General features: G+C 39.9%; 1 long non-coding RNA gene across 3 annotated transcripts; it reads right to left on the bottom strand.

Moving 5' to 3' along the window:
* Positions 1–339: 339 nt before the first annotated feature.
* LOC140695566 (uncharacterized) lies at positions 340–9,967 on the bottom strand. Of its 3 annotated transcripts, none has more exons than XR_012071218.1 (3): positions 8,259–8,536; positions 7,004–7,228; positions 340–466 (listed from the first exon to the last, which is right to left on the bottom strand). It is a non-coding gene; the product is annotated as an uncharacterized lncRNA (long non-coding RNA). The 3 variants fall into 3 exon arrangements; XR_012071216.1 differs by lacking the exon at positions 340–466 and adding an exon at positions 6,559–6,821; XR_012071217.1 differs by lacking the exon at positions 340–466 and adding an exon at positions 9,710–9,967 and having other exon boundaries at positions 7,158–7,228; positions 8,259–8,380.
* Positions 9,968–11,269: the final 1,302 nt, after the last annotated feature.

Consider the following 11,269-nt stretch of genomic DNA (forward strand, 5'->3'; position numbering starts at 1 on the left):
ACAACCCGGACAGGGTCAAAAATAGAACCGCCTCACAAGTGACAGAAGACAGGTGAGACGCATATAGCAACAGGTCACAAAGATGGTAAGAGCAAAGTTGTTTCTCCAACCCCCGAAAAAATTCCTCCAAGAACTGAAAACTCAGAAATTTGAAAGTAAAATACTATCATATAAAGAAAGAAAATAAATAATCCTCTTCATCAGGGTTTCTAGATCTGACTGCAGAGTTATTAGCAGGCCATACTGAATCCTAGCACAGAAAAATCAGATGGACTAGTGATGAGTAAGTTCCAGGAAAACGGCAGTAACTCCTCCACTTGAAAGAGGACACACACTCACTTGTTCAAGGTGATTGTAAACCACATTCTGCAGAAATTCAGAAGATTCAGGCACCGCTTCTAGATGGTGATGACACGGAAGGACGGCTTGGATGCATGCTTCTAACTGAGTCACCGGCATTCTTACACTGCAGGGGGAAATGGAGGCCCTCAGCCAAGAGCACAGTTGTTCCTGTCATGTATCCCAGGCCGTGCCTCGGGGACTCAGTGTACTGTAGCAGTCTGGCCCCAGGTGAGGACCCGCAGCGTGGCCCAAGCAAGCAGGAGGGGCACTGTGCTTGAGAAATCCCATCCCCCATGGGGGCAAGAGGGGCTGGTGGGGTTGTGTGAACCTATAAATGCTCATAGAAATACACCTGCATACATTGAAGTGATAAAATTAAAAGTAGCAGCCTATTTAACAAAATTTCAATTGTCAGTGTTAATTTTACCATTCCATTCCGCTTGTCCCCTGCACTCTGAGACAGGCTTAGGCTCTCTCACACATGCAGCTCTGATGCAATAGTTGTGAAGTTATTTTACTTTGCTGCAAGTGTCTTCGCTCCCAGTGTCACTGTGACTGTCGTCTCTTAACACAGTCAGATATCTTCCTGCATCTCTCCCTGAGTTCCTTGTTCCTGCTTCTCAGATCCTGAGATAAAGAACAGGTGAAGGCACTTGACTGGAAAAGTCAATGTGGACTTGACCAAAGTCCTCAGTGACCCCCTAGGTGAGTGCTGCCCACCCCTTACCTTCGATTCTCAAGGTTCTGCCCAGGGTGACATCCAGCCAGGAGAGAGTCCTGGGCCCTATTAAAAGCTGTGTGGCTTGGGTGCAGGGAAAGCTGCAGGACCTGGTTCCGTAGCCGGTCCCATCCACACCTCTGCTCCTCTCTCTCCCGAGGCAGCGCTGCCAAACCCCCAGGCTCCCTGAGCTTCTGTCTTTCTCTTCTACTCTACTTCAAGCCCTTTTCCTCTTCCTTTATTCCCTGATTATCCCTAGCTGGAGTGATTTTTCTATCATAGAATCTGAAAAAATTTCCTGCAGCTGAAAAAGAGGTGCCAGAGGTCAACGCGCATATGGTGGTTCCTGAATAGAGCCCCTGGTTAGGGGGACCCTCACCAACACTCATGGGGCATCAGGCATGTTGCACCACCAACAAGAGCTTGCTGTGACACCAAGGCACGCACAGCATCCCTGCTCACTAAATTGTAGTTGTAGTCCTTTATTAAGAAGCAAAAATTAAAAAATTGCTCATGTTTCTTACTAAAATTATTTATGAGGGAGAAAAAGAAATTGTAATAGAAAGAACAAATTTCACTCCATGTTAGATGTGTTCATTTGGCTTTAATCCTGTACCTTGTTTTCTAGGCTCAGACTTGCTATCTCTGCACCTTTTGTAAAAGAAAGTTGCCTTTAGCCTGAAATATCCAGGAGGGTCTATTCTCCGGGCTCTGATCTTTAAGGATATTTGCTCTTCTACACTTATGTATAGATGGCAAGTTGTAAAATAGTGAATAACCTTTCTTTTTTTTGGAGGTTTTACAGGGGCACCATAATTTGACCCACATGGACAGCTGCAGGAACAAAGGATTTCAAGGACAAACAATTCATACAGCAAGAAGTTTGCAACAACCAGCCACATCCCCGCCACTTTTTAGTATAAAAGGAGACTGAATTCTGCCCTGGGGAAGAGAGTTCTACTGGACAACAATATGCCATTTTCTGGGTCTGCCAGCTTTACAAATAAAGTCTCTTTTCCTTACTCCAACATCTCATCTCCCGATTAATTGGCCTGTCATGCAGCAAGCAGAACGAGTTTGGACTTGGTAACAAATTGACTGCCTTAGAGGTAGTATGTCTCCACTGTTTCCTCATTTCCAGTATTTCACAACCTATCAATTTTATATGCTTTTTAACAACATGAACAAAAAACCTATTACAAGGAATTGATTCCACAGAAATAAAATTATTTCTACTCCTTCAAAACTTTTTTCTTTTCTATTTTATTTTGTTTTGCTTATTGAAAAGAAAATAAATTCAAATCTTTTTATTTCACGTATTTTTATAACTAGATATTGTAAATACTACAAAGATATTTAAATTGCAATAAAAATTGTTCATATATTAGTATAAAGATATATACACAATCAATGCAGATTAGGAAAGGAGTAGATATTTACTAAAAATCCACTGCACATCCAGTCTTTTACAAGCATATCCTGGAATATAAGCTCTATTATCCAGGGTCCCCCACCCCCAATCTCACTGCGGAGTCCCTTAGTAATCAACTACCAAGGCACCAGCATAGAACCATGAGATCACTAGTTTAGGTATAAATGAGAGTATTAGCTCATTCAATTCTAAAACAGAAACCTTAAAATAAATACTGAACTTACTTACAGATAAACAAATTTGGACACAAAAAAGTACAGTTTCTCCCCAAATTCACAAAGATAATAACTGGTAAAGGCAAGATTTGAACTCATCTGCCTTGAATATAAAGCTAAGTTGGAAATCCCCTTCAACTGTGGAGGACCAGCAGCACAGCCTGTCACCCTATCTTTGTTCAGATCTGGCTTTAGACAGCCTGAGACAGCACCCCTTCCTATGGAACTCGAGGGCAAACAATAACAATAAGGATTTTATATTCTGTAGTTTCTTAGGTCTCAATTATATAAAGTGTCAGCAGGTCAGCAGAAAACTCTGGGAAATATGAGTGGGTCCAGAGCTTTTTGCTGATAAGAAACTCAATCTATCAGGACAGAGTGACCTTCCCATGAGAGGCCTCATGGACATAAACTAAAGGCAACTGAGCAATGAAAACTAGCAAGAACATGGAACTCAAGCAAGAAGGATCCCTACCATCCCCTGCCCAGTTGCCTCTTCACCTTTCTGGACAAGACGGCAGAAGGTCCATGTTCTTGTCCAAGTTACAACATCATGGATTCTCACCCATATAATATTACGACTCTATGCTGTCTTAAGTCCTTTCCAACTAAAATATGATGACACCAATATCTCAGCGGAATGTCTATGTCTCCACTTTCTCTCTTCTATTAGGAGACTATATCTATGGCCACAAAGCCGAAATTCAATTAAAAACACCATGCACGAAGCCTGGTGAAAGTCTGTGTAAGAGACATTGTTCTCAAGCTCAGTGAGTGAAAACTCAGAAAAAGTGGTCCTTATCCCTCTGCAAGTGGAAGGTAGCCTGATTGTGTGTGTGTATGTGTGCACACGTGTGTGTGTAAATCAAATACAATGTATTGTGGGATGTGCACAGATTTTTTTTTATGTTACTATCATTTCATGAGGATGAGCCAACCTTTAAAGTAATTTGAATCTACTATTCTGAGAGAGTCTCAGGATCTTTTGGTGGAGGATGGGAAAGGGGAAAGGAAAGGAGGAAAGAAGTAAATGAAGCAAAGCTGTAAGTATACTGCTAGGGAAAGGCAAGACATTAATTTTGTTCCTACTTGCATCACACACAAATTAGGGACTGGCTTTCCCACATGTCTTGTCAAGCACTGAGTTGCAGAAGAACAGGTGACAGCCCATTTCTCACTGAGCTTGTGACTGTACGTGGCATCTTATAGACACTAATTATTTAACCTGATCAAACAATCTAGCAGCAGGCTGTAATTCTCCTATTTTGAGAGATAAGAAAACAGGAAGTGAAAGAGGGTATATAGCTTGACCAAAGTCAGAGGACAAGTAAACTAAAGAAGATGAATTCAAACTCAGATCTGAATGCAGAGTCTGATCTTCCCACTCCCAGGGCTGGAAATTCCTTAACACACAGGGTCCCCAGCTCCTCTGCTTTGTTCCTGGCACCAAGCATTTCCCATGGCGATATTCTCCAGTTCTCAGACACAGCGCTCTGTGCAGCCAATAACCTCCATTCGACCTTGATCATCTACCTGTCACGCCCACCAGGCTTCACCAGGCAAGAAAGCTGGCTTTCAACTGCATACAAAGCCACCCGTTTTATCCTGGACTCTTCAGCGGCTTTTCCAGCGTAAACGCAGCCATGAAAGTGCTCACAGTTTGTACATGAGCCAAACTACCTCTCTCCATCTCTGTCCCCACCTATACTACTTTGCTATGACCATTTTGAGAATCTTGGAAACAAATTTTTAAAAACAGAAAAGAAAGGATTCTGTAACAAGTACTTAATACTTACAATTTTAAATGAGAAGTTACAAAGTGAGTATTTACAAACCGAATCTGCCTTCCTAGGTGTCAGTTTTAACAGTTAAAATATACAATAGCAAAAAATTCTGACTTAAATAATTAACAAAAACATCAACAATAATCTGGAATAAACTCAAAAATAATGCCCATGTTGTACATGGTGGAAGTACAGGACAGTACTGTGGGGTAAAGTAAGAGGTGTGAAAGTAGAGACATCAACATTTTGTATGGAGGAAAGCAGTTTTGTAAAAATGTACGTTCTCCTAAAGATAATTCAAAAGTACTAAAAAATCCCACGACAGCACTTCTTTTTTTTTTTAACTTGAAAAATTATATTAGAATTCTTCAGGAATAATAAAGTCATAATACTAACCAAGAAAATTTGGGATCGAAAAGAGAATCAAAAAATCGCACTGTCAGATATTAAATAAATGTTTACAATATGTAAGATATAGTGCTAGTGTAAGAAAGTAAGATTGATAAAAATAAACCATGAGCTCAAAAAGAGACTCTAGTGTACATAAGTATTCTTTACAGGTGGGATTTCAAGTTAAAAAGCAAAGTAGGAATTCAATAATTGTCTTGGGACAATCAGAGAATCCCCTGGAAAAAACAAATTCTATTCCAGTCATAATGACCGCAAGAAAAATTACAGAATGTGATGTGAATATTAGAAAGTACTAATAACAGCGAATATAATTCTTTGCTCATATTAATTCAACTTCTCTTCACTATAACAAGTACCATCATCATCTCCATCTTAGAGATTAAAAAAACCTACAGAAGAAATTTATACCATTATAAGAAAGTATTTCTAAGAATAATATCAGGAATAAAACCCAAAAAGAAGACATTTACAATCTTAAGATTATTTTGGGCCACAACAAAAATGAACCTACTGAACAAAATGAAAGGCAAAATATGACAAGGAAAAGCTCTCTGATACATGTTGATGAAGACAAGGGGTTAATGTTCATAATATACATAGAGCTGTCACAAAGCAACAAGAAGCTGCCTCACTTAAATGTGTGCAAAGGACAAAAGAGATCATTCACTTTTTAAAAGTCAGATGGCTAATGAGTGAAAAATGCTCAATACCTCACTGGTCATCAAGTGCAAATTAAAACAATGAAAAAGTACTTTTGCTCATCATATTGGCACATATTTTTAAAAGATATTCTAGCTAGTGTCCATCTTTGAGAGAACAAACTGTGAGCGATCTTTTGGAGGATGACATGTCAATGGATATGTAAACTCTGAAAAACGTGTGTACACACAGGCTGAACTCCACATTTTGGAATCGTTTCATTTAGAAAAATTCAGTTCAAAAAGATGTACTTATCAGAGCATTTACACAGCACTGTTTACAATGGTGAGAAGAAAAGCTGAAGTGAAATCATATCCAGCGATAGAGAATTGGTTACATAAGTTATTCTACATCTTTTCATGCCCCACAGGAGAAGGAATTTCTTGATTCACTTGAAAGGAGCCTGTGATTTATGTAGTTGTCACATCCAAGGACTAAATTTCCAGAAAACTTAACGAAAATAATACTCATACAAGATCACAGGAATGTTTGTATAAGAAGTATGCCAGTCAAACACCCTTTCTGACAGTGGAAAATGGAGAAAACTTAAGTGTCCACCATCAAGACAATGATGCGGTAAATCACGGTGAGCTGTGGGCACTAAAGTTCCGGTGTTTCGGCGTGGTCCGAGGCCTTGTCCACAGTACGCTCCCACGAAAGGTGTCCTTACACAAGAGACCAAACCTGCATATCAGGAAAACCCTCTACTCTATCTGAAAGGACCGGGTGAGTCTGGAGAGAGAGGACGTCTGTGATATATACCTGAGTGAATAAACCGAGCTGCAGAAAACATATAGTATGGCCTTATTTTTCAATAAAGCATATATACACACACATAGACATAGATTTCTCATATACGTGTATGTATGTGTTTATTTATATGACATAGGCATAAAGGTCATGAAATATATACTCCACATTGTCAGCAGTTTTTACTCTCAGGAAAAAAGGGGAAGGGATGTAGGGGACTTTCGGTACCACAACAGATCTCTTTTCAGAATTTCAGTTAAGTATACTTGGAATTTAAAAGTTTATTTAAGTCCAAAGTAAAATGGACGAGGACTCCACAAGACAGAATGCTATACTAGTCATTAAAAATCATGCCAGGGGAGATAGAATATTGTAGAAAAATGTGTAATAAGCCGAATGGAAAATGGAGGTCTCCACACAGTATACAGGCACACATTGCTCGCTGGTTTTTATGACAGAGGTAATACACACTGATGAAAAGAACAGAAAATAGATGTTAATGTGTTAATTATTATCTCTGAGTACTGGCACCAGGATAGATCCATTTGACCCTTTTTTCATACATTTATATTAAATACACACTATTTTTCATCTGAAAAATGCATTTTTAGATGTCTAGTACCACACATTGGAAAATTACACGAGTACTTACAGAAACAAATAACTAGGAGACACCGCAGCAGCGTCACAAAGTGTAGAAAGGGCGATCCTGAATAACACCGCGCAGTTACATAAGGACCCACAAAGTGAGAGCACCTGCTGTAACAGGGCGCGGCCCCCTTCCATTTGTCAGATGTGTCTTCAGGGCTGAGGCAGTTCTGAGCACGGCCAGTGTCAGTGCTGGTGTCTGGATGGATGCCACTGGAGGTGAGGGCACCTGCAAGCCGAGAGGAAGAACAGAAATCATCCTCTGCTTTTTCTGTCTTGTTTCTTTGTTACTTTTAAAGAGAGGCGGAAATAAGATAAACTGGATCTTTCCTACTGAAATTTCAGTAATGAAACCATTTTTAAAGTGATCACAACTTATATTCTGCCTATGACTGTCTTTTCAACAAAGCATCATATTTATAAAATGTTAATTAACTCAGTTAATTAACTCCCTGTTGAAACATTCTAGTAAAGAGCATGAACTGCAGTATGTAAAAGAACCACACCTGCAGTGACTAGCTCAGCTGTCTTGACGGCAGTGCAGTCAGCCCCCACCATCCCGAGACCCTGAGCTCCTGATGCTGGTAAGAGAGCGCGCTGCTGCCTCAGATGGAAAGAAAAGGTGAAAGCATTTTCAGAACCCTACAGCACTGACAAAACATAACTGATAAATCCCAGGCTCCTTTGAGGCTGTCATTTTCCGTTTCTGGCCAACACCCGTCAATGAGCAGAACCACCCCATTCCCGAGTCATGGGACTCACGTGGGCAGAAGTTTTGGAGAAATTTCCAGGTATAGAATGTAAACCAACTATACATAAAACTCTGAAAAAGAAAAGATGCAATAATCTGATTTTGGAAGACACTAAAATATTCTCCTAAGCCTTAGTACTTGGAAAGGCTGGGCTTCTACTAAGCCACTTATTTATTTCACAGCCAATGAGCATCTCCCACAAACCCTGTTTCCCTGTGTCTGCTGGGAGCTTCAGGCACATTGATGTTGTCTATCTTATAAGTCACAAGGCAGAGGCGTGTGTCTCACGCTGGCAACTCTCACACAGGCTCAACTCCTAGCCTCACTGTATGAACTTGGCCCCATTTTCTCACCTGTTTATTTGGTACCTGTTCTTCTGTAAGCTGCCTGAAATGCTTATTGAAACAAGTCAGAAGAATGAGTGGGTAGAGAAATGGACAGATGGACAGGTGAGAGATGGGCAGAAAAACAGAGAGTCTCCAAGAGAAGGGGAGCAATCAAAATTACCTATGCAAAACCCTCTTCTAGTCAGGGAAGGAAACCACCACGGAGAAGTGTGAAGAGGCAGGTTGCTTAGGACTGTTTCCTGGATTCCATGAAAAGTCACACCAAGAGATGAGAGGGTAGAACTATAAATAATAAAAGAAAAAATCATGCATGTTTGAAAAATATATCTACATTATGTACTTTCTAAAGAATAGAGTCAAATTAGCAAGGCCCAATAACACAATCCTTGGGTATATACAGAAGTGAGAATCCCATCTCCAATCTGCAAGGCATCCCTTTGGAGCACTGAGAGTCTACACGGTGCAGTCATAAAGCCATCACCGCAAAAGCGATGCTATCCTGCACTTACGAGGAAAGAGCAGCTGTGCTCGGTCTGCCTACACGTGTCTTTTACACCCCTCAGCACCTCTACGGGGGAGGGACGCCTAGCGAGCCCCATCTCTGCAGGACAGAAAACAAGTCCAAGAGAGGCTAAGCCGACCTACCAATTCTCCATCTCACAGGACTTGTCACTCCAGACCAGGACTCGAACTCGGACCCACGTTTGTAACCACAGTACTACCGTATTTTATGTGCTTTTTGTGTGTATAATACATTTGTTTCTGGCATGAAAGGGTATTTAATAAATGATCGGTTGTCTTGTCTATCTCATTAGTTCACAATCTTTATATTTTTGAATTGTACTCTTCCCCTGGAGAAAGGAACGGAAAGAGCGGGGGTCAGAATGAGGTGGGGCTCCATTCTTTATCTGTTGCCTCATCTCATCCAAGTCCCCAAACAGGGAGAAAGAGCAAATGTTCTCTTCATCATTTAAAGAGAGGGCTCCAGTGACGGTGACTTACTCAACCCCAAAACCAAGTCTGGGGGAAGGGCACATGCAGCAACGAGAGCAGTATCACCTGTAGGAAGGCAAAAAGAGCTCAGGGGATGGCTCAATGGGTCAGCCTGATTTCATTTCAATCGATAATACAATAGCACACTCTAAAAAAACTAGAATGCAATGGATTTCCTCTTTCTTGACATCTAGCAAGTTTCCACATCTCACATGTAACATTATCACGAACTAGTGAAAGGAAGAGTCCACAGACAAGGAAAATCAATGCCACAGGCAGGCTGAAACACAGGCTGGAGGAAAGGAAGGGAAAGGGCATAGTAAAGAAGAGGGGAAATTCTGGGAAAAAGACATCATCACAAGGACTCTCAAGCATCATCCAGCAATCATATAATCATTCTTTCAAGAGAGAGTTACTTAGGTCCTATTTTGTGCAACATTGTACAGTGGGCGAAGCAAGAGCACAGCGTCCATGGTGGCAGCAAGCTGCGGAGCTCCAATACACTTCTGATCCCGGTACCTTGCACACTTGTCCTCAGTATAAAGGCAAAATATATAGTAAAATAATCCAATGTAAACTCTATGCAATGCTGAAAAAAATTAAAGAATACCTAAATACCTGGACAGACACACCACGCACATTCCTGAATCAAATGACAGCATTCTTGGGATGGCAGTGCTCCCCAGAGCGATCCATATATTCAACGTGGACTCGATCACAATCCCAGTGGGTTCCTCTGCAGAAACTGACTATCTGCTGCTACAATTCATATGGGAATTCGAGGATCTCAGTAACCAAACCGTACTTGAAATAGAAGAACAGTTTGAGAGGACTTGTAATTCTCAATTTCAAACCTTACAACTGTATCTCCAGGTGAGATTAGAGGCCATTTTTAAGTTATAATTGTGTTTATCCTTATTTTCTAAATTCTGTACAACGAATATACCTGTTAGAATAAGAAATTTAAAAAGTAAGGTATCTTTTAAAACATGCAAACCTATTCATTCATTGGGAAAAAAATATTTTGACTATAAAGAAGTAAACAAATATCTAGTGAAAAAGGACTATTTAAAAACAAGAGTGCATTTACATTTTTTGTAAATTGGAAACGGAAAAGCACAAACACATCAAGTTTCTAGGGAGAGTGTTGCAACATATTAATTGTTATTTCCAAAATTCTAATTGAACAATGAAAACTCACGAAAGACAAAATCTTGATTGACAGCCAACTGCAAACACATGGAGAGCAAAGGCCTAGAAATCACAGTTCCTTTAACTCTGCTACTAACTCAATAGGAGAGGAAATTCCTCAGTGAGGGGACAGTGGAATCCCATGCATAAGACAGGATACACAGTACAAACTGCACTAGAATTGGGGGTGATTTCCATAGAAGAATTCTAAAGTTACAACATTGATGAAAAACTATAAAAACACTGACAGACAGATTAAAACACACAGTCATATATATTATATAAAAACATATGAAGTCTGCCCCCATGTTGCATAGAAATACAAACATATTTGTTCATTTATGGGCACTGATTACTTTATCCCAGGTAGAATATTTCAACTAAAATAGATAATCAATAATACACTCCTCTTGTCAAAACTAGTTGATAAGTTACTCTGCTATGTCTAAGATAGATTTAAAATTAGTGAAAAAGATTTTTGTATGGTTTCTTGAACCCTTCTCAAGACACCAAGCTTAATTTTAAAATAAATCTGAGCAGTATTTCTATATGATCTTTTCCCTTGTGAAATGAACAACACAGTCTGTTGTCAAAATTCTTTCCTTACAATGATTCACGAGCACCGTATACTCACAAAACTGCTGGACAGCAAGGCACTATCCAGACACTGTGACAAATCAAATGAAACACAAGGAAGACAGTGACCCTATTCTGCAGGACTTATAATCTGTTCCAACACCGGGTTTTTATTTGATTTGTTTGATTGGTTAGAAAAATAAAATCACTCAAGTACATTCTTCTTTGAGCATTATGTAAATCATGACTCTCTTTTTAGTGTCATGAGCAGGAAAGACTTGAGTATGAATTGATTAGATCAACTAGGCACAATCATCGCTGGAGCCTGTGTAATAAATAAGTACATGAGATCTAAAATAAACCTACACAGATCTCTGCAAGGAAAATGAAGAGGTGAGTTCCCCAATGAGA

Source organism: Vicugna pacos, unplaced genomic scaffold (assembly GCF_048564905.1).
Source record: "Vicugna pacos unplaced genomic scaffold, VicPac4 scaffold_405, whole genome shotgun sequence".
Classification (NCBI taxonomy): domain Eukaryota; kingdom Metazoa; phylum Chordata; class Mammalia; order Artiodactyla; family Camelidae; genus Vicugna; species Vicugna pacos.